Below are 24,476 nucleotides of genomic sequence, written 5' to 3'. Positions count from 1 at the left end.
GAGATGTACATCAAACGCGACACATGGAGTCGATAATTTTGCGGTATAAAGCAATAAATAGACTGGAGTCTCGGCTAACAAATTCAATTTGGTTCGCAAACCGAGGTAACGTCTCCCATTGAAATGAATGCAAATGCAGTTAATCTGTTCCCATCGCAGAATGACGTTATATTTACCTTATTTGGATCGCTTTGCAGTTAGACATAAATCCAGGCATTCCCGGGGTTAAGACGGTCTCGATTTAAGACGTTTAGACTTTACAACGCCCGTGCCCCGTCCGCCATTTCATCTGGCCAATGCTTGTCTTTCTTTGTGCGCCGGAAGTATCTTTGCATTTTTCACCCTCCTTTTTAGACATTATCGCCCCAAAGAAAAACGCTGCGTCGTTTAGCAATGCCTCTGCAGCCAAAAGGAAATCCATTATCATGAAAACGAAGGTCAAGATTGGAGCAAGGAGCGACACCAACGCCAGCAAGGCTTCAGTCGGTCGACCGTGGTGACAATTATTAAAGACAAAGCCCGGATTTTAGTGCACGTGAAGGGTTCTGGTCCTATGTCGGATACAATAATCAGAAAACAAGGTTCTTTGATACCGGTCCAGATGGAGAGGATTGAGGACCAGGTTCCTTAGCGATAGCTAAGCTAGGCACGGCCTCCCCCTGCTTCTCATCCATCCACCTGGCAGCAGTAATGCTAAGTATGTCAAATCTTGTCGATTATTTGTTGCTATTTTGATGTCAATTCTGACTTTAATGGTGGAATCCGACTGAAGTGGAAATTCGAGTTAAGTCGCTACGGTAGGAACGGATCTCAGTCGTAGACCGAGGACTCCCTGAAACGGGTGACGAAATAACGGTGAGCGGCGAATCACGGTGCAGTGTTTGAACCTCTTCAGCTACGTTTACGCTCACTGTGCTTACAGCCAGGTGTGAATGGCGGCCCTTTTAGGTGCAAGACAGAGCACAAAGTTCTCAGCCTTCCCCGCCGGCAACGCCAAGAATGATTGTAAATATTGATGAACGATTGAAAACAGCGCGCGTCACTCGTCCTTCTTCTTTTTCAGAATTGTTAGTAAACCGGCTTGCTTGCGTATTATATACATCATATACAGTCACAGGCCCCATTTTCTTGCTTTGACTTGTGAGCGCAAACTCGAACTGGAACAGGACTTTTGTGTTTGGACCAATGTTAGTTCTGGCGTAAAAAGAAGAACCTGCTCTGGGGGGTTTATTACTTCGGAGAGGTACAAACTTTGTGGGACTTTTTTTTTTTTTTTTTTTTTGTGCGTGTGAGTTTAGAGACGTCGCAATTAAAAAGGAAGCAACAATACGACAAACAAAACATTCTGGAACAGATTTTTCTTTTTTTTTTAAATGTTCAAATTACAATAAGCTAATGAGTGAATTTGCGAACGCCGAACGGCAAATATGCGGCGGTCTAACTGTAATTCCAATCTGGGCTGACGCAGTGTGGGTCAAAGATATTTGGCTCCTTTGGGAGGAGGGGGAGGGGTGCCGCTTACTTTATTCTTGTGGGGTTTTTTTCTTCTTTTAAACAAATGACGTCTGCGAGCCATAAACTAGCGAGTGCGGGGGGGAGGGGGGTGGGGGGGGTTTACACTTACACTTTTTGCACCTGAGCTCTTTCTTCTGTATGCAGGGAACCCGAAATCGCATGATTGCCGTGGCATTCGGTCGCCGTTTATCCACGAGTCGAGAACAATTAAGAGCAAGTCATTAATAATAATTAATTGGCCCTTTGGTTTGACACGTGACTTAGCGTCCCAATACATTTGTAGCTCATGTATGTTTTTTTTTTTTTTTTTGGCTTCTTTTATGTGTTTGCAAATAACGCAAGTCCACTTTTCTTTCGTTCTTTTTTTTTCCCCCCTTTCTTTTGTTATCTTGGCGTAAATGAAGTAATTTCTTCTGAGCGTCTTCGCTCATTCGACAACAAGCTTGCTCCCCCCCCCCCCCCGCCTCTCTTGGCTAACGTGCCCCCCCCCCCATCCCCCAACACCCCATCTCTCTCTCTCACACTCCAATAAAGAAACAAACGGCGTGCCAAACAAATGCAATTCCTCTCCAGTGCAGCCATCCACATCCTGGACTGTGCCAGAGCTGGGAAATCATTGGGATTGTTTACCCCCCCCCCCCCCGCCCCCCCTCAACGCACCTCCCCGCCCGCCTCCTTCTGCTCGTCCGCACGCGCACAAAGAAAAGATGCTCGCTTGGTGATCGTCGGAGCCAATTTGCGGGGCCCGCGTGGCACCCTTCCCTTCAGACGCGGGCATTGTGCCTGGCGCTCGCTTGGCAAAGAGGCGAGGAATTATTTTTATCCCCCAAACACGCGGGGGCTACGCGCCGATGATTTCCAAAAGGCTCGGCCCTATTGTGCGGGCCCGTTCGGGCCAGGTGCCAAAGCTATTATATTGATCGCTCTTTTCTCTCGCGTTTTCAATGCAGATTTAGCGCACCGAGCATATTAGGGGAATACAATCGCGACGGGGTAGCCGGCGCGGTGGACGAGCGAGCGGCACGTCTGCGTTGCAATTCCGACGTTCGGGCTCTCTGCTTCCGCCTTCCGGTGTCGGGTTCGCGCGTTGCGCGCCCGCATTCCAAAAAAGGTGCGGCACAGGGTGTCAAACTCATTTTTGCCGCGGGCCACATTGGAGTTACGCTTTCCCCCGGAGGGCCGTTATGACGGTAAAAACCATAAAAATCTTTAATGGCCTCATCATACCTACACATCAAATTTATGAACTAGTTTTGGAATCAGAAGTCAAGGGTAGTGGGTTATTGCAACTATTGTTGCTGTTGGGCAAGACGGAAATGCTTGCAATATCTCAGTGTTTTCATTTATAATGTGACAATTTGAAATTCTTGTCCAAATTTGAACAAGAATTGTGGAAGTTGACACAAATTTGCCTTCGCGGGCCACATGAAATCATGTGGCGGGCCAGATCTAGCCCCGAGGCCTTGAGTTTGACATCGGTGACCTAACCGGTTCATTGAAGGTTTAAAATCACGAGTTCTCAACTTTGGGGGCTCCAGGGACCCCTTAAAGGACGCTCATATCATGTCAAACAAATATGGAAAATAAAATGTTGCCAATTATGATATAGGTTTTTTTTTTTTTTTTTCCCCTAGGAAAAATGTTTTAATGTCAAGAGTCTTTTTCATTTTTGGGGGGGGGGGGGGGGGGAGACCTTTGCGGTAAAATCTCATAATCTTGCAAGAATAAAGTAAGAGGGGGCAAGTGAGCTGTAGCTTTAAATTACACTGCCCCCCCCCCAAAAAAAACAAGGAAAGAACGAGAAAAATGTACGAGAATAATGTGGTATTTTTTTATATTCACTGTTTAAAAAAAAATGACCCTTGCCTTTAATATCAAAATATTATTAGTAGCGTGGAAAAATACGACCGCTCTCATAAAGCTGCGACTTTGCATCCTGAAAAAGTGTTTGTCACACAACAATAAATGTTTTTTTTTCCTCTACAAAATATAAACTTGTTATTGTGACAGTCCAACTTTTTTCTTCCCAAAACGGCAACATTTTATTCCTCTGGAATTTCGGGGGAAACGTGGCAGTTGTGTGTTGATCGGGATTAAGATTGTGACAGGGTGGTTGGAAAAATATTCTCGGGATCAGACAAGATCAAGAAGCGCCGGTAAAGACGGACGGACGGACGGACGGACGGACGGACGGACGGAGGGACGCGTTTGCGCCAGCCAAGTATCGCAACATTTCAGCCATTATTTTTCTTTTTTTTCTTGAGGCATTTTTGCTCTGGCATGGCGCCCGCTGGCACGCGCCCCGACTTTGGTTGGAAAACTAGGAGACCTCCGCTGTTTGCCGAGGCGCGTAGGGGAATATTCCGATGTTGGAACTGGCAGTGGCAAAAGGAGGAAGGAGGGCGGCTAATGAGGCCGTCTGCGAGAAAGTGATTTTCTCCTTTCCTGAGAGGGGAATCGCAGAGAACGGCCGGATGGGAGGTCTCCGAAGAAGCGGCGACGGCGGGGCCTTCGTGTCGGGAGGCCGTCGACCGGGCGCGCCGACGTCATTAGCGCGGAGGGGCGAGCGCTAGCGTTTGCCGTCGGAGAATTCTGAGGGACGGTCGTCCCAGCGAATGCTATTCTGCGTTCAAGACGGTTTGATTGTGGCAGTTGGGAGGGACAAGCGAGCATTGGCGCTGACGCTAATCGGAGAAGAGTCGTCGCGTAAAAACGCTGAGAGTCAAAGAGATTGTCAAAGCAAGTCGATGGTCGTGTGAAAATACTGGGAGACGAAACGCTGGCGCTAACGCTAATGTGCGGCAAACGTTTACTGGACGAATGCTGAGAGTCGAGCGTTCAAAACGTGATTGTCAAAGGATCAGATTGTGTGAATGCTGAAAGACGAGATTCATTGTCGTAGCAAGAATGCCGAGGGACGATCGTCCGCACTAATACTATCGTGCGCTGCAAAAAAAATCTTTGTGACAATGCTGAGGGACAAGAATTATCATTCTGAGAATGCAGAACGGCAGTCATTCAAGTGTCGATGCTGAGAGTCAATCGATCATACAAATAGTAAAGTGCATTAATGAAATGCTGAGTGTCAGCCATTCAAAGTATACGCTGAGAGGCAAGCGTTGGGAAAATGGTCATGTGCGTCAAAAATAGGCAAAAGGCCGAGTCAAACATTCAAAATGACGCAACCGTCAAAGAAAACGTGTCGTACTGTGTGAGAGCAAAGACAGTGACACAACACCTCAACTGAAGTGTTGTCATCTGGAGACACTGCGACATATCCTACCGTGCGTCATCTGCACAGCTATGACGGTCAAAACAAAAGTTCTGGAAAATTTGACGCAAGGGTCGGATATACAGCCTGAAACAGGAGGGGTCCAAGAAATGACCCTTGAGGAACCCCAGTAGGTCATTGCGCCATTTCTGGAGATTGAGCACTTTCAGTGGCTACAAAGTCGCTCCTTTCCTCCAGGTAGTAACTCAACCATTTGAGGACCGTTCCATTTAGTGCTAGCCAACCCGTTTCCAACCCGTTCTGTTATGATCCGGCGTATCAAAAGCCGCACTGAGATCCAATCCGCATCACAAACATTTATTACGCGAGGCAACCGTTTACTCTCATGCTAATGCCAAAGAATTCTCCTTCCTGATCGTGTGAATGCTGAGAGACGAGCAGCCAAACCGGCGCCGGCGCCACCCTCGCTGTCGGGAGGCCCGTCCGGGCTGGACGTGCCAACGTCATTAGCGCCGAGAAGCGACCGTCACATGTGCTGGCGCCAAAAACAAAAATGGGCGAAAACAAAAGGGCGAGCCCAGGTTACGCCAGCCGTTTGGCGTCCCTTTCGGGGGCCCGGCGTGTCCTCGGCCCGCTTGGCAGGCGCCGAGCGCCGCGCCGACGAGCCAAAACAGAGAGTCTCAATCAATGCAATGATCACACGTCAAAAAAAAAAACCTCCACCTGGCAGGACATGAAATGTTAACGAGGGTTCAACACGCTCAACGTGCGATCGTCTTTTCAGCGTTAATGTTTGCGATTAGCCTTCACCTTGGAGCTCAATCACAGTTTGTACTCCCACCGGCGGACCGGACAAGCTGCTGTACGATTGCGCGGATGCTAACGGATCAAACAAGCTCACGTCGTCTAACCGGTCTCGCTATCATATCGTATTCATGGGGGGGGGAATGTGTGCCTTTTAGGGGCGTGGCCTAGTCAGTGACATCAGGAGTTGGAGTTGGGATGGCCCGAGAGACGAGAATTGATTTTGTATTTCTGTTTGTCCCATTCACGCGAGCCCATGAAACGTACCACCGGACAGTATTTCTAAAATGCTAAATTAGCCCGACTGACTGACGGCCAAGCCTCCATTTTAATTGGTCCCGAGTCCAAAAGGTGATATCGGGCACCGGCAGCCTCGGGGTGAGCGTTCAGCGCCGTCGGAATAAAGATTGATGACACGGAGATAAGAAGGGTCGTCGTGCTATCGCAGCAACTTTTCCAAATGATTAAAAAAGAAAACACGGACAGAAGCAATTAGCGAGCTCTCGGGATCCTTGACGAAAGACAAACGCTTCTTGTTTGGCCTTCAGTTTGTGCCGCGCTGTTCTCAGGCGGTCGTCTGGCGCTAATCGAGGTCGGACCCTCCGCGCTCGGACACACTTGGTTTTTGCAATGATACCTCGTAACTGCGAGCAATTAAACAAAATCAAAAAAAATCCTTTTACGGTAGCGCCAAGTGAACATTTGAATACGTCGGCTGGGCCATCGATTGCCTTGAAATTTGAGCACACATACAAAAAAAAAAAAAAGAAAAAAAAATAGATTCAAATTATGTCGGGGAAGTGGCGTCGTATGATTTAACGACATTTATTTTCCCTTCTATAAGAATATTCATTGCTGGCGCACCAAAGACATTGGCTGCGCTAACATTGACACAAATTTATTGTAAAAAACATGCTGAAAAGATGTATTAGTCCAATGAAGGCGGGGCAAATTACGCAACGCCACAGGTAGGTGGCGCACAAGGAAGAAAATTTTTTTCTGCTCATCAGTCAGCGTCAAACAATAAAAGTTGCGGCGAAAGATGCTAAAGCTAGCATCGCGTAACTGCGTCGCAGTTTAACCGCGAACCGGCAGCTCTCGCGTTTCTAAATGTTCTTCCAATTTTGCCATTCCTCAACATCAGACACCTGATGGTGATTGCACTTGTTTCCACCGAAGTGTTCTTGGTTCGATACCCCTTTTTTCCCTTCTTGCTGTGCCAACTGCAGTACGCTGCATTTGCGTCAGGTGGCGCTCAGCGCGCACAGCTCATCCTGCTCACGACTAATCCATGCAATGGATCCAAAGCGTATTGCGGTGGATGTGAAGTCTTCAATTCAGTTCCGCGTGCTACTCATTTATTATTTTACCATACTTTGGTGGACCGGTCGCGCAGTTAAGTTTGTGAAACGCAGAGGGCGCCAAACAAAAGATGATTGGGTGTTGGCATGGAAGGTAAAGTTAAAAATTTCCAGATTGTTGGAGTAATCCAGGTCGATTTATTTTAAAAGATGTATTTTAAAGCCAATCACCATCCAGAACATTTCGACTGACGTGAAAACGTTGCAGAAAATGCATATTTTTGCTCGTGTGTGTTTAGGGACAAGCTGGAGGCTTCCAAGGCGAGATGGTTGATGGGGGATTTTTTTTTTTTTTTTGGTTTGTTTGTTTGTTTGTTTTTTCACAGTACGGAGAAGAAGACGAGCCAGTTGGCGATCGCTAAAGTCCGACCAAGCTTCCTCGCGATGATCCCCAAAAGGCTCCTCCGGGCTGGCGGCCCATCAGAACCCGGCCTCTCGCTCGTCGTTCCGGAGGAGCGACGGCGGGACGGCGCGAGCGCCATCGTCAAGAGGAGCGAGGTGCGACTAATCAGGAGCGGGGCCCGCCTCGCCGTATCGCGCCGATTCAAAAGGCCGCAGAGACCCGGCGGTAATGGAAACGCCTGACGGGGGCCATCGGAGGGAGTCAACAAGTATTGCGCTCGCTATTGCTTTGCTTTGCTTTGCATCCAATGGCGCGCGCGTGGCAATATATCAGCGGCGTCACTGAAAGCCGGCGTGGGGTTCATTACATAATGTAAACAAGTGATTGATCCCCCTCTGCTGTCAATAATCTGCTTTACAAGTCAAGCGTGCGGGATAGGGGGGAGGAAAGTGGGGGGGGGGGTCGCCGCGTGTCACCCGTCAAACCTCCCCTTCCGTCTTTCCTCCCCCTCCCTTGTTATCTCTTATTTCTCTGCGCGGTCATTCGGCGCCTCCGCACGCGCGCATAAAATGGAAGGCGGCCAGGCTCCAATTCAGATCTCATTTGCGGCGCCGCCGGCCCCCCCGCCCGCGCCGCACTCGCCGAGGGGACCCGGGGGAGCCCTATCGCGGCTCTATATGCAAATGCGGCCCGCACCTGGGCAACGGCGTGGGCACGCCGTGACGCCGATCTTATTTATGCAAATCTGGCAGAGCGCCGGGAAGAAACCAAAAAAAAAAAACGCGGACGGCGGCGGATTTCCAGGGCGGGCGGCAAACGTGCGCAACATGAAAGGTGTGGACCCCTGGGGGGGGGGGGGGGGGGGAACACACGCAAAATGAGGGGCACTCGCCGGACACGAAAAAAAGTTCTTTACCAATGAAATGACAGCATATGAAAGTTGAATTTAACGCACGTACGCTTCCTTCACGTCCCCTCACAAAATCAGAATTGCATTCACGTAGCAACAGAACACAATCTTGCAATATTAACCATATAATAGTCAAACTTTTTCCTCAAATAAATAAATTAATGTAAATAAATAATAAAGAAATAATTTTTGGCATTAGAATTTTCCTCAGTCAACTACAACTTCACCCACATAAAATATGATTTAAATATTCCTTAAAATATATTCACCAAATCTGAAATATATTTTTTTCCCTCCCAAAAAATACAACTAAGTGCTTTTGGTTCTTTTTTTAATCGTAAAATGATTTTTGGGGGAAAAAAATTACAACTCCAAAAAATCTCTTAAAGAGCTTAAATATTAAAGAAAAAATATTCTGGTTTTTTGATTAATAACTTTGCTAATAATACTAGTGAAAAAAAAATTCATACTGTAATTTATTTTTGTGTGTAATTTGACTTAACTTCATAATATTAGAAATTACACCCCAGAAAAAGTGAAAAAAAAATCTCAGAAGATTGACTTCTTATCAGTGTGGCCTTGATACGCTTTCAAAAATCTAATATCAGAAACAGATATGAGAAAGATGAATTATGAGTGTATAGCAATGCAAATTCCGGGCAGAATAATCGAGATAATTGCTGACAGTGCCTTTGGGATGCCAGAATCTGGTTGTTGGGTTTCACTCGATTGTGTACACAGTGGCTTTCAAAGTTGTCATGAAGGAGCGCGGCTACAAGCTTGATTATTAGCAAACAACAAAAATAATAATTTTTTAAAAAACACACAATGACAACGAGAACACACAGCTAGTCGTGTGTTTACCTGAACGTCGTCAACAACGAGAACGAGCGTGTCAAGATGGCGGAAGCAGCGACGACAAAACCGATCTTTGTGTGTCGGAGGTGGCGGCGCCCCGCCTGGGCCGACGCGCGGGGGGGGGGGACACGATCTCGCCGGGCGAGGCGCCGCATTAATGTGCAAATGTATGCGAGAAATGCCAAAATGACTACTGAAGCAAAAAGCGCCACTCAAATTGGAGGGATTGCGAATAATTACGTTCTTGTTTTCTGGAACTTTCCTCCACTGAACGATGGAACGATGACTTTGGCGGTTTAATTGAGCCCAATTCAGATGCGACGCGGACCAGCGAAGAAGAAGCGGACCGTGGACGCGGTTCTGCGGGAACGGGGGACGTCTAAATTCTGGCCTCGGGGCCCGTCCTCACTACGCCGTCTGGCATTTAGCGGCCCGTGCGACACGATTTAATGTCCCGTGAAAGTGAAATCATACGCAAAAAAAGAAAAAAAAAAAAGTTACAAATATTCAGAGATTGGGAACTATGTAGTACTGAACTAAGCCAGTCTGGTCAGCATACAGTACACATAATTAAACCCGCATATATAGACAATAAATACATTTTTCAGAATTGTGAAGCTTCAATTTAAAGACACGGTGATTTTTTGTTTTGTTTTGTTTTTTTATGCATTCGAATTTAATTCCGTGCCGTGCCGTGTCGTATATTTAGCGACACTTCATCACGCGCAGTCTTCAGAATTTCATCAACGGCCAACTGCGATCCCCCATCAGCGCTGACTGATGGACGTAACTTTGGGATGATTAGAACGCGGAGACGAGGATCAAATGTCTCACATGGCAGCATCTCCGCGCTGAAATATGAAAGGTTCGGAGGGGGGGGGGGGGGGGTTAATAAAATCCTTCTCTTTGTCGCTAAGACATTCGAGGACCGTCCAATGAATCTTCAGCTGGACTTTAACCGCACGTCCCAGTCTACAAATCGGATTTTGTCTCTCCAGCATTTTTTGACGTAGATATCATCAACGACTTGGTTTCCGAAAAACGTGTTTACGCTGGTCGCCCTTTTTCCGACGCAGGCCACACATTTTGGCGAAACCTCTTTGATCTAAACCAGGGTAGCTAACAATCGACTCGTTTGAGCAGACGTCGGATCGCCGTATTTCGATCACGTTAAGCTGCCGTATGGCATCTGTGTCGAACTGCTGTTGGCAGATATCAGACGCGTTCGAGATCCCGATTCTGATCTGAAGAGACACGATTCCGTGTGTTTTTCTTTCCACTATGGTTTAACCCCCCCCCCCCCCCTCCCGGCGCAAGTTATTAATTGTTCTCCATAATTGTTAAAACCACCTAGACATTTTTATCGCGTTTGTCTTAACCTCGAGTCGCGGGTGACCTTCAGCCTATCCCAGTTGACTTTGAGCTTGAGGCAGGGTGCAGTTTTTATCTTCTTCTTCTTCTTTTAATGAGCGTTCGGCGAAGCTAACGTTTTGCTAATGTTTTTGAAACGGCGTACCCGCAGAAATCCAACACAAGCACGGAGCAGAAGACGCAAACTCCACACCGGAGAGCTAGAATTGAACCCGGAACCTTGAAACTATTAGGCAGGGGTGTTAACCATCAGTCTATGTGCTGCATGGTTTGGAAATCCTTTCTTTAAAATCAAGTGCAAAAAGCTGTTGCACAGTAATTAGAACTGAATGTCAGCACAAGATTCTTTTTAAATCTGTATTTGAATCGGTTTTCCCACTGATTTGAACACAAAACCTGAGAACTGTAAGGCACACACGCTAACCAAAGCAGACTATCGTCACTTGAACCCCGCAGCCGGTGGAAATCCAGCCTCAAAAAGTCCACAGTTCAGTACAACTTGAGGGTGGAAAACGTCCGCAGCTCGGAAACAAAATCGAGTTTTCCGGGGTCTGGGAACCAACCATAAACATCGACAGTACAATCGGTCTTTTGATTGGCTGATCATGGCCTCGGGCTTGGGAATTTATAGCCGTTGGAAAACCGGATAAAACCGCGAAAAGAGTGAGCCTCAAATAAGGCGGGGCCACCGTGTTTTCCCCCATCAATTCCCGATCGCGCTCGCTCGCCTTCACTTCCCCCCCGAGCGAGCTCGTCAACGGCAGGCAACTCCGCCCGGGGGCCGACCGGCACCTTTGATGCTCTGATCACCGGGTTCCCGCCTCGCCCCTTCCGGTTCAAAAACCCCCGGCCGACAAAAAGGGGCTCGCGCCGCGATTGACTGCGGCGACAAACCGTGACGTGGCGCGCAGGTAAGTTGCCTTGAAAGGACGCAAAGGAGTCCACCGTGAAAGGCACATGAAAGCAGCCTTTGAGATGAGGCCCAAGAAAGGGAAATGTCAGGGAAGGTATTAAAGAAAGGAAAGTGGGGGGTGGGGGGAAGTCTTGCTGTTGTTGTTATTGTGTTTGATGTAACGCTTGACAAGGTAGAGAGTTTAGACGCTCTCGTGTCATACAATATGCACACCAGGAGAGGTTTCATTTAAATGCGCGCTCACTCGGCGTACGCGGCGGAGTGCCGGTCCGCCGGGGATTCATCACGGCCTTCGCCGATAAAGACTCTCAGCAGACACCGATCGCTCGTTCGAGGTGAGATTGCCTTCCGAATGGACACTTGTTATGTCGGAACGCGCGACCCTGCCGGGTATTACCGCCGCACTTAGGGACGAGCCGGTCCGCCTGTCCGAGGATTGCGTCGCTACTTTCGCTGCAAAGCGTTCAAGTGGCCAATTTGCCAGATCGCTAAGTATCTGCTTAAATATTACACCATCACACAGGCGCGCACACGCACAAAAAAAAGAAGACAACCATGACTGAGTAGGAATAAAACCTTGTAGCTTAGAGATGTCTGATTGGGAGCTGATCCCGCTGGAAGCAAAACAGCAAAAACCGAAGGAAAGAACTGTGAGACCGTAAAACGCGTGGTGGAGATTAGAAAGTATCAACGGATCGGACCCCCTTCGGTCTTCAGTACTACTCCATATTGGTACCTTGGCTGAAGTTTTCAACAAAAAAGGAGAATCAGTCAGATGCACTTGCGACCGTTTACGTACAACGAGTCAAATCCACAATGAAAATGCTGACAAGGACTGTGGAGAAGACGCGAACTGAACCATTCGCGCGACCTGATTGCATTCAAAGTCAATCCCATCGGCGTGAAGAGAAGTAAATCCGTGCCAGGCGATCACAAAGAAACGTGAGGACTCCCAGAACGACAACCACGACAACCAGTTGGATGGTCCAGCGAGTTGCAAGTTCGGGTCTCACGGTACGAGATACTTTTGGAGATCCTCCGTTTGGGACCATTTTGGTTTTCTGATCTATCACTGCCTACGACATCGGAGTTACCTCTGATGATTAACTACTTAGTCCTCACAGGACAAACAAAGTCCTTATGGGCCACGAGAACTTTTTAGACGAGCTCAAGTGAGACGGTGATGGGAGTTCCCATCCGAACAGAATCAAAACATGTAGACCACAAGTTTAGGTTGGTAGTGGTCTGAGAAAATGTTACCTCGCAAGATGTACTGAAGCTTTTTTTTTTTTTTTTACACGACAGATTGTGACCTTGCAGTCCACAGGTGTCAAACTAAAGGCCCGGGTGCCGGCTGCGGCCCCGCCACATGATTTTATGTGGCCCGCCAAGGCAAATCACGAAGATCGTCTTCCGTGATTTTTGTTGAAATTTGAACAAAAATTTCAAACTGTCTTATCACAAATGACGACGACGATATATTGCAAGCAGTTTTGTGTTACCAAACATCAACAATAGTTGAAAAAAACAATTACCCTTGATTTCTGATTCCAAAACTAGTTGAGAAATGTAATGTAAGACCCCCAACAAGTGAACCCATAATTTTTTCTTAACCGACCATGTGCGTCTACATACCGTCGACGCGTCGACTTGGAGCCGCGAGATTGGTCGCGTCCATATGAGCGTTAATGTCGAGCTGTTTGAACAGGTGTACCTAATAAATCGGTACGCAGCAATGCCAGCGACAGCATAAATTAACGACATCAATTAGCTTTTGAGGAGCAATTAGCGCAGATGTGCAAACAAGGAACAACATGGCGGTGGCGTCATTTTTCGTTTGTTGATCAAGCGAATGTTTACATGGGGTGTGCGTTTCCCATTCATAAGAGAAAAAGGCAAGAATTTTCTCTGACCTCAATGGGAACTCGAACAAAATATAGTTTGCGATTTGAGCTTTGTTTCCTAAAAATAACTGAATGACTCCCTCGTTTTTAAGAGAATTTCACCCTGTCAAAAGCAGCTTTCATTTTTAAGTGGGAGTTTTGTTTCATTTTTACAACAGGACAAAACTTTTTTTACCCCCCCCCCCCCCCCCCCACGTAAACATGCTGCAGGTGAGGTTCCGCTTCAGCTGAATCAGCAAAACAGTCGGCTAGCAATTAGTGCGGCGACTCTCCACGGCGTCCTTGGACAAAACCGCATCCTGCCTACGTGCGTTTGCGCGATAAATCCCAAACTCGCTAAAATAAGTCCAAAGGAACGCCAGCCTCCATCTGTTTCCGCTCCCATTTCCCAACAGGTTACCCCTCTCTTTGCTTTTATCTCGCAGATGAGAAAAGTTTTTGGGGGAGTGCGGCGGCGGTGGCGAAAGGGGCGGCAATTAGCGCCGAGCTAATGAACTGCCGCTCATTATCAGCGAATCAACGGGCCCTGCGCTAATTACAGCTAGCAAGATGGCCCGGTCTCTCCCGCCGCCACGGGATGCCTCTCGAAACGCAACACGACGGCTTGATGCGCGCCGGCAGCGACAGTCCCATTTTTTTTTTTTTTTGCGAAACTGACAAATATATACAAACCATGCTAAACGGGAAATGGCGCTCCCTGACAAGCGACGTGTACGACGTCGGTAACCTTAACCCACAAGCAAATACGGTTGACCGCAGGGGGGGTAAATTTCTATGAAAAATTGAGGCTCCCCTAAAAATGAATTATATTCTCTGTACTCTTTCAGCGGGTCATCGCTCAACCACGACGCCGCATCCTACTTTTAGCTTCCAGCCATTATCACTAGCCCAACCCTTAAAATCCAAGATTAAGCCCAATTTAGAATGCGCGATTCTCACCCCTGACCCTAAATACTCGCCAAATCCCAACCTTCGACCCTAGACCCAAAGATTACAAGCATAACTTTGGGGTTTTACAATTAGCACAAGCATTTCTAATCGTTATCAAACCTTCGCTTCGGTCAGAGTGGCGGCTTCCATCAAGGAAGTTCCTCTAAACCGGAAACGAGGGAGGCATCCCCGATGCGGCAAACGAGCGTGTTTTCCCGGCGAACGCATCAAACGCCCGCCGCGAGCCCGCCGAGGCAGAAAGTTCCAAGTGCATTAATGAGGAGACTAAAGGCGATTTAAGCGAACCACCGAGGAGAGCAAAGAGCAAAAAAAATAAAAAAAAGACGCGACCTGGGCATATAAAGTAGCGCCCCTCCGCCTCCCCCTCGCCTTTCCTCCCATAATTTAAGCAGAGATCAGTGGCTAACACTCTTAATCCCAAGGGGGTGCTTTCTGAGCTGTAATTTAAAAATAGCGTTTTAATAACACACCACTGCTACAGTACATTAATCTCAGAATTAATTATCCAGCCCACCCCCAGCCTATTTGCTTGAAAGAGACTCTTTGCCCGCATTTCTTGTGTTTTAGCTCTATTTATTCCACGAGCGAGCGGATAAAGAGATGCTCGCCGAGCGTCTGCCGCGCGCCGCGCTAATTACGCCGCCGTACATTTAGCGTGCCGGCGTATTAAAAATTTAAACCGGACGAGGAAGCGGCGCGGGCGGGCCGGCGAGGTGTGAATTTCTTAAACGCCGCCCGATCTAGTGCCGGGCGGCGCGCAACGTAAACAAGAATCAATTCAATTAAAGGGGGTAAATGTGAGCGTAATCCAAAGATATTGTCGCAAACGGCTTCGTTTACATTTTCACACTGCTTTCCTTTTTTTTTTTTTTTTTAATCAAACGTCACTTGCAGCCATAGGAAATCAATTCCACGGAGAAATTAAAGAGGGCGACGTGACGGCGCGAGGGGCCTAAAGGCAGCGCAAATATTCAAAAACAATATTAAAGTGCAATAAATAAAATATGAAGCTTCTTTGGCAATATAACACCGGGGGCGTCGGGGGAAGTGGGCACTAAATGCGACTTAATGAAAGATGCTGGCGTTTAGAGGAGCAGTAATCACCGTGCCAAAGGTGGCGCCGCTCAGCCCTCCGGCGCCAGCTGCAGCCTGACAAGTACCAGCGAGTATTAGGGATGCCCCCCCCCCAAAAAAAAAAAAGTCAGCTCTCTTTTGAGGGGGGAAAAAAAAAAGACAATCCGGCTAAAATAAAACTGCAGTTATTTTGAAAAATTCATGACTGTTGCACGCTATTTTTTTTTTTTAATCACGCAAAAATACCACCATCCTCTTGAGATTTTTTTTCCCCTCCATCAAAGACATGATTGTAAGATTCTGAAATTTTTATCCACAAAAATACGACTGCAATCCCCTGAGATTCCGAGGTATTTTCTTGGAAAAATACACAAGATTCCATTTTTTAAAAAATATTTTCATGTTGTTCCCCCCCCTCTCAAAAAACTGTTTAAAAATTTATTCATTCTCATGAGATCATTTATTTAATTTTTTAAAATAGTATTTTTAGTATATTTTTCTAAAAAAAAAAAAAAAAAAAACCGCCCCCCCCATAAAAAAAAATACTTCTGGTATGATTCCAACTTTTCATCTCCATAAAGAGCCGGACTTTATTCTCATAGCATAATTCCCCGCAGTGTGGATCTAATGTTCTTTCATAGACCAGAGATCAAGTCTAACGCTGACATTTATGATTTGTATATGAGGAGGCATGTTAATAAAAAAAAAAAAAAAAAAAAAAAAATGAACATCACTCTTGTCCGCCGGCGCCTCCGCCGATGATTGACTGACTGGCTGACCTCTATTGTCTCGCCGACACCGATCTGCCCGCGCACGCATCACTTTGCACGTCCTCGGCTGAATGGCGTCGGGGCGCGCGAGGCGGGTGCCCCCGGGTCTGTGCACGGCAGATAACCTTTAAGGAGGTTCGGTTCACGCCTCCTGGCCCCCGGCACCTCGCCCCGCTATCGCGGCGGGCCATCGCCACGCGCTAAAATGCGCAGAGCGGAGGCGCGTGATTGATGTCGACTGCGGCGCGTCCGCTTTCGTGAGGTGTAATGCGGGAGATAGCGCGCGGGGTGTAAGATTGCGTTGGGGAGGGAATAGGAAAAGTCCGCGCCGATAGCGACCGGGCCTTTTGCATCCGTAAAATCGCAGCCTGCCTACGCGGGTGACGCAAAATCGCCTGAAGCATCCACCCCGAAGGCCTCGCGCATTCGCACGGAGCAGCTCGGAAGTGAACCGGAAGGTTTTGCCACGGACCCGCGAAACCCAAGTAAGTCCAGTTCATGTTCTCTCTTTCGGGATGCATTTTGGACTTCAAAAAAAGGACTTTCTTCCTGTAAAATTCCAACTTTGCTCTCAAAAATCACAGCTTGATTACACGTTCTGTTTCAAAACAATGCAAGGTTTGTGCTTTTTCTGTCATGATGGCACACCAAAGCCTTAGTATAAAGCAGAAATCGGTGTCAACGAAGTACGTAGATGTGATCGTCGAGTTTCGAGACCTTCAAGCCCTCGGGAATTGCAGTCTTCAAGGACCTGAAGAGGGAGCCAAACATCAACTGCATCCTTTAAAAAAAGCCCAGCACAGGATGTACTTCTTGCGGCTTCTGCCACGAGAGTCGCTGAGACGGTTCTACATCGATCATCAAATCAGTACCGTGTACCTCCATCACAGTCTGGTTGGGGGCTGCCGACAAACTGCTGAACGGATCGTCGGCACCACTCTACCCACCTTTGAGGACTTGCACCCTAACGAACTGGGACGAGAGCGGACAGGATCGCATTGGCCAGCAGCTCTTCCAACTCCTTCCGTCGAGTCTGCGCTCCCGATCAGTGCAAACCAAAACTAGCGGGCATTCCAATAGCTCCGTCCCTTTTGCAATTCGGTGACCGCCGTATTTTCCTCACTTTTAGGCGCAACAGTTGAGGGCCGGGGTTACGTTATGTATCCACGAGATGGACCCGAACTCAAGGCTCAATCTTCTCCTTTCGGCTTGTCCCGATTAGGGGTCGCCGCAGCGTGTCATCTTTTCTCGTGCATCTTCCTCCCCAACAGGTCTTCCCTCACCGCATCCGTCAACCTCTTCTTTGGTCTTCCTCGGCACCCTTCTCCCAATATACTCACTCTCTCTCTCTTGCCCCTGGACATGTCCAAACCATCTAAGTCTGCTCTCTCTAATTGAAATGAAAAAAAAAAAATCCTGCAATTCTGCATCCTGAACAGCGCAAATCATTTTGGTCCTAGTCCCAGGTCGTCGAGACCGGCTTTATTAATATACGGAAAGAACTGAATTCTCGTCCTGACCATTTTTTGCTGGTCCTTGGCTCATGCACGGAACCAAATAAACACGCTCAAAGTAGAGTAGAGGAAGTACAGTACGTGTTGGACGGACACAACCGTGTAGATTAGGGTGAGGTATTAGGTATTAGAGTTTCTGCAAAAACGTAAAGCGAACGCAAACGCATCAGAACGAAAAGGAAGTTGTGCGTGCGCGATGGATATTTCTGGCGGCCACGTCATTCAGCGGGACGGCGTCGAAGAGTAGCGTAACGCCGACGTTCCCACTGAGCTAACGTGTCAAAATCGTGGACAGACGCATTTTATGACCAGCTACAAACAGTTTTAAACGTTCTAATTAGGCTTGATTGGCGAGCCGGACAAAAAAAAAAAAAAAAAATTGTTGTTTTTTGGGGGGAGGCGACAAGTGATTTTTTTTTTTTTTTTTTTTTCCCTTTGCATCAGCGACACAACGTGGTCCAATTGGTTTGTTGACAGCGAGGCAGGTGGTCGTCAGTTCAAGTCATCTCGTCAATCATCTTTCTGTCGTGCGTGCGGGACTCTCTATTTTTTCAAACAGCAAAAATAAGTTGCTAATTTTGCCAGTGCTCTTTCTAGACACTGCAGGTTTAATTGCTAATTGTTAACTGGGAATGAATGCATTTGCATATTAATTAGTTAGCCCATTTGCATTTTTAATTTGCCGCCTTCAAAGGGGGTGAGATAAAAGGTCGCACAATTCTGAATAATTTAAATAATTTATGCTCCATTGGTGAAAAGGAGGCGAACAGAGAAGTGTTCCGCGGATATTAACCCCTGAGAGCTTTTACCGAATAAAGCACTCCAAAAATTGTTTTAACAAATCTAATTAAACGGAAAAAGGTCTGAACACACAACCAGCAGCTCGAGTGTGTCCTCAGGACCAAAACAACGCCGGGGAGCGGGCGGGCGGGCGGCGAGGACGCCGCTTCCTGTCCTCCGCGCGGATACGAAGGCCCGCGCGAGTCCTTTCATCAGTCGGATTGATCAAATATCCCTACAGGAATGCTGACGGAGTCGCCGCTCGCTAATCGGAATTCTCTCTGAAGTGAAGCCGCTCTCCGCTGAGCGTCGGCCTCCGTGAGCAATCAAAGAGAGGCGCGCATCCTTGAAAGTTAACCGGGACGACGAGCGGGCCTAATGAACGCGGCCCGAGCGGCGAAGTCCGTTGAAAAAAGGCCAAGTCCAAGAGTTTCACACGCATCGGTTGCTAGTCCACAACCCCCCCACCCCCCACCCCCACCCCCACCCCCCTCCGTCCTGCTGATCGGAATTACGGGCCCCGCGCTGCGAGAAGAAGCCCGTTAGCGTCCCAACAGCTTCAATGACGGGTTTGATCGTGTCGTAGAGCGACGCTTTCTTGCTTTCAATCTTGCGACAACTTTTAGAGTTTTTCGTGCATCAGTCAGCGTCCTGCTGACCTGAATCGGAGAACACGAGACAAAAACTGAGGCCGTTTGAATCAGACCATTTCCAGCTTCTGTGGTGGGATTCATTCCACTTCTTCAGAGTCAACACCAAGTGAGAGTCCACTGATAAAAGTCTGACAGTCCTCAGCCAGTCCCTGATTCACTTCCTCTTTTGTTCCTTCTTGATTGAGGGCAGCACTACAGCCAAGTGAAGACTGTGGACCATAAGGTCAGAATATCCTGAAGTAAGGACCAGCTAATGTTAGCATAGTACCCACATGGTTCAGACCACCTATATAGAACAACAACTTACTACCTGTCCCCCGCCCCCCCAGGTGCCACGCACTATTGTCACCTTCATTCCTCTTGATCAAGTTCCTGAGGACTTGGTGAGTCTGGCTCGCGGTCATCTCGGAATCAGCAAAGATCCAGCTTCCATTACGAGCACTTGCTCTTTCGAAACAATCCCACCCCAAACTGAAAAAAAAAAAAAAGTCCATCTTGAGGCTTAATCAAGTTCCTGAAGGCTTTCTGTGTCTGGGTCCTTATGCTCTTCGAATCAGAACATCCAGATAACAGACCTCGACGGATCCAGAGTTCGTAAAGTCTCCTCAGTCCATTGGAAGAAAATTTGTTTGTGCGCCAGACCTTGAAATTTGACCGTCCCTCCTTTGCACGTCTGTCTCATCTCGGTGTCCTGGTGATCTTCCGATCGGGAGATCCAGATCCATTCATCGGCGACAGTCTTTTCCTCACACACACCAAAGTCCGTTGGAAAAATGCCAACTTGGACATTTTTACCATGAGCCATTCGCTAAAATACCGTCCCGTCCCCCCCTCCACTTGATGCAGGTCCCGAGCGCTTTGTGCGTCTGTCTGCTCTCCGGTGTCCTGGTGATCTTAATTACAGGCCCTGGGCCTGCAGAGCAGAGAGGCCCATTAGAATCAGAAGACATCCAGCTTCCATTATGGGCTTGGCGTTGGGTCTTTGTGCCCATGCTCTTAAATTACACGTTGCCAATCCCGGTAGGCACGACGGGCAAGACGGGGATGGCGAAGGGATACGTTGAAGTAGGGGAGGGCGGCGACGGTGGAGGGCTGCGCTTGCCAACCGCACCCCCCCCCCCCCTCCTGTGCCCTCCTTTATCACACGATAACTTATGCAAAATGGCAGATGAAACCCATCCCCATTCACGTCGCGCTGATTGTCAAAGAGTACGCTCGCATTCCTTTGAGAGCGTGATTGACCGGCTGAAAGGCGACAAATTAGGGGGCCCGCGCAGCCTTTTCTTCGTGGCGGTCGCCGGGTTTATTTGCGGCAGATTCACCCGGACCCAAAAATGAAGTGAACTCAGGCGGCGCTGAATGGGAGAGCTCTGATTGAATAATTGATTTCTTTTGTGCGGCCTGTGTTTAAGGGGGATAACTCGACATCCTTTGGAGTGTAATGATTGTAATTACCGCCGTGACTGGTCATGTCAAATATGACACAAGAAAGGACTGTTATTAACCTTTATTCTCAGCCAGGAGACGAAAAAAAACAAAAAAAAAAAAAGTGATCCTCTTGTCTCTTTGCCTCCTGCGTCGGGTTTCTTCCAGGCAAGCGTAGGTTGGAACGCTCGGACGAGCTCCCGGCGCGAACCCGCCAAAGGCTGACGATTAATTGAGTGTGCAGTCGGCGAAGTGGCAGCGACGGGAAGCGAGCTCATCCGTTCTCTGGAGTCTTTAGGGATGGTGTTCTGGTTGGTCAGGGTAAGTCAACAGATCGGGGAAAATTCGACTCCAGTCTATGAAGATGATTTGCACTCCGGTGAACCTCAGCTTTATCAAAGTCCATCGTTTACGCCCACACTATACCACTGTTCTTCCCCATAATCTCCGTAACCATCTAAAGCGGTTACAATACTGGACTGTCTGAAAGGACTTGCAAATGAGCGACGACTTCTGGGGATGTACGCATTTTTCAGACCCAAAACCCATGCGGCACCCCAAGGCCCGGGAGGCGGGATAACCCCGTGGCGGCAACATCTCATTCGAATGTGTGCCCCGATCGACTTTCAACGGTACTTTCTGCGCCTACCGCGGTGACCAGGGGTAACAGGATTTGGTTTTAGAGAGGCAGCTTGAGAAACATGTTCAAATCCCCCTTCTTGAGTGCTATGTTTAGCATTTGCATGTGACTTTGAAGAACCCATTAGAGTCAGTCTGATGGCCTCCCAGGCCACCCAGAGTGAGGTTCTTGGTTACACTGTTCAGGAGGTTGGTCAAGACTCCAAAAGCACTAGGGTCTCTACAGGCCCGTTCAGGTGGACGTCCATAGCGACAGACCCAATGGCAAAGCAGCAGCCGGGCAACAGTGCCCGGTGGCGGCTGCAGTTCAAGCGCCGCCGGCACAAGAGGCAAAGGTAGCGGCCGCAGGCCAGGCACTGTCGGAAGACAGGCAGGTGAAACCCGCCGGTCCAGCGCCACCAGTAGAGAAACGGGAGCAGTCACGGGGGGCCTGGCGCAGCTGCCGGAGAGCAGGCGGGTGTTTCCTTTCATTTGGATCACTTAAAGTGCAAGAGTGCGAGCAGATTTCACCTATAGAGGGTGTGTCTGGAAGGTACGGGGATTTCCAGGACTTGAAAAAAAAACAAAGACAAAAAAAATGCTATTAATGTGGACGGAGATATATTTAGACATATTGCCTGTGACAAGCACACGCCGCGGTCATGTGTCAGCCACCCAGCGGGACTCGTGACTTCTCTTAGGTTGTAAACAAGACGAACGATTAGCCTGTCGCGCACTCGGCCACGTGGAAGTGAAGACGTGCGACGTCTGGAGTTGCCTAATGACTTCCTAATTCCTCATCAAGGCATGAATGTCCTCCACAGCAGGTGGACTGGGCGCGGTGGCAGGGTGCCATCCGGGAACAGGTGCCGCGCACCCGCCGTCCTCAGGCCTCAATTACCTCCTTCCGGAAAGAAACCCGCTCACCTACTCGCAGATAACACTAATCATGCTGATTCTGACAGCTGGCAGCAAAATTAACCGACGAGCCACTTTCTTTTTCTTTTTTTTTTTTTGTCTGGTTCCTTTTTTTAGAATCATCTTTCCCAAAGAAATGGATGGAAATGCCATGGCGGCTCTCCCTTTCAGTGTTTTCTTTTGGGTGTTATGGTACTCCCCCCCCCCCCATTTATTTAATCGGACATCATCGGACACCAGTCGCAAGCGTCTTTCGTCACACCCGTAACATTCCGGTTGACAAAGCCAGAGCACCGGGCCCTTAGTGGAAGCGCCGGTCCGGTGTCATGCTAAGGCTAAGGCGACAACCACAAAGCCCTTTCCAATGCCAGATCCTTGGTGCATAAAAGAGAAGACTTGGAACTGAAACTTTCCGGTGATCACTAAGTTCATGACTGTTGTGTACTGATTGTCACCAAAACCCGTCTTCATACCAGATGCTAGCATGCAGCTAGCAGGCCGCACATCGCTATGCCGTGACAGGACTAAGGTCTCCGGTGCTCCGCGTGTACGTGCATAACCACAGGTGCAACAACAGGGCTACTGTGAAAAGGTCTCGAGTACACGTCCGTAAGACATGGAGCTTTTTTTTCTAGCGAGGGAAATAACAGTAGCGTTCATCACGGCTGACGTAAACACGGCGATCCTGCTCCTGCATGACAGCAAAAACAAATACCAGCGGGCTCCCCCTGATGGTGTCCACACAGTAGCAGGAGACTCGAACAGGGCCATTCGTTAAATGTTCCATCAAAGGGGAGAAGACTCTGGAACAAGGCGCCACCGCATATCCCAAATTGGAGCCACTTTTGGTCAACCGAAACAGATAAAAACTGTGTTTTTAAATTCTTTGAAAAGTTGAGTTTAATTTCATCATTGATGGATTTCTGGGGAAAGGAGCTCCTCCATGTAAGGTTCGTAGTTTCCGGAAAGACTTGCAACAGTCTGAAGAACAAAAGAATGATACAATTTTGATTTTGAGAAGCGGCGATGGCCTTTGTTGACCATGGAAATTGATGGAAAAAACTCCAGTTCGATTTATTGAGCCTTAAGAAATCAATAGACAATCGCGTCATATACTACGTTCAAATTTTTTTTATTTAACTACCCTATTTCTAACCAACGTATTTTTTTCAAGTTTAGTACTATTTTATATTCATTAGTTTTATCATTTTTCCATTCTCAGAGGACTTTAGCCTGTGGTACTTTTACAATGACAGTATTTTCATTTTTCATGTACACTATTATATTATTATTTAAAGGTTTTTAAACATCTTTAATGTTTAAATATATATTTGTTGCTTGTACGTAGTACATAATATTTTAGTATTCTGTGTATTTTGTTGAAACCTTTCACTTAAGTGTTTTAACAAACTTATAAAACATTTTATAGGTGTTTATTTTTATATTTAAATTAGATACAGACACATTCTATTTGTTTCACATTTTATTTTAAAGTTTGAAAAATATTTGCACGTTTATTAAAGTTGTATTTGGGTTTTCCATTTTAAATACATCTTCAGATGAACGAAATTTTATTAAATTTATTGAATTACATTTTTTAAATGATATATATTGTTTTTATTTCAGAAACACTCAATGGACTTGAATCTGTGGTTCTTTTACGTTTCTTTTTGCTACGCTTCTTTTATTAACATACCTTGGAGTTAAAATAAAATGTTTTTATCAATCCAAGCTTTTAAGAAAATCCTTTTAAAAAGGTAAGAAAAAAAGTATACAAATTTTGAAAGGAAAAAAAACACGATGTAAAAGCTAAATATACCTATATCTATATAACTCTTCCACCCATGCATTTTCTTGCAACTTGGCCACTGGGTGGCAGTATAATCTGGACATTTTCACAGACAATCAACTGAATATGAAAACAACGATGAGTAGACCGAGGTACACTGTAGTAACTTTTGTCATTTTTCACAGAGGCGACAGAAAATCTGACCGTGGTATATTATCCGTCAACATGTGTTGCTGCACTATTTATGTTCAAATATCCATCGCTAAAGGGTGCTCAGAAACTCTCACGATTAAACTTTCTCTCATAATTTTCCATTTGGGGCCGTGTTTAATTGTGTATCGCTCAAATATGCAGTGGACCCTAAAAAAAAAAAAAAAAGACTTTGGACCCGCCTTCCACAAGAAGAAGAAACAAACTCTCTTGTGCCAGACGGAGAGTAAAAATAGCGATTAAGATGGATAAAGATCTATCTCTGTCTCAGCTGAGATATGTAATGATATTCATAAGAGAGACCACCGATTGGGGGGTGGGGGTTGGTTTAAAAAAAAAAAAAAAAAAGTGTTGGGGGGGAGAAAAGTGTTCCTAAGCAACAACAACATACACGCGCACAACAACAAGCTGCATCTTGGGAAATTTTGACCGGATTGGGACGAAGCAAATGGGAAAAGCTTTTTCAAAGTAGGCCATGTTGTGCGTGTGTGTGTGTGTGTGTGTGTGTGTGTGTGTGGTCTCTCTGCGGGCGCAAACACGAGCCAGCTAGCGTTGATCAATTA

At 47.3% G+C, this 24,476-nt stretch overlaps 1 protein-coding gene across 2 annotated transcripts in view; it reads right to left on the bottom strand.

Moving 5' to 3' along the window:
* ncoa1 (nuclear receptor coactivator 1) overlaps positions 1-24,476 on the bottom strand; it is a 73,367-nt gene that overhangs the window by 10,177 nt on the left and 38,714 nt on the right. The window contains exon 24 of one of the 2 annotated variants that reach the window (XM_061812487.1): positions 22,838-22,895. The exons of the other annotated variant lie outside the window; for it this stretch is intronic. The gene's annotated coding sequence lies outside the window, so the exon portion shown is untranslated. Of the gene's footprint in view, positions 1-22,837; positions 22,896-24,476 lie in introns of those variants that run through there. 2 annotated transcript variants of the gene reach the window in all.

The sequence above is a fragment of the Syngnathoides biaculeatus genome, chromosome 23 (genome assembly GCF_019802595.1).
Source record: "Syngnathoides biaculeatus isolate LvHL_M chromosome 23, ASM1980259v1, whole genome shotgun sequence".
NCBI lineage: Eukaryota > Metazoa > Chordata > Actinopteri > Syngnathiformes > Syngnathidae > Syngnathoides > Syngnathoides biaculeatus.
The sequence above is the reverse complement of the archived record's forward strand: the minus strand, read 5'-3'. Positions and strand labels throughout refer to the sequence as shown.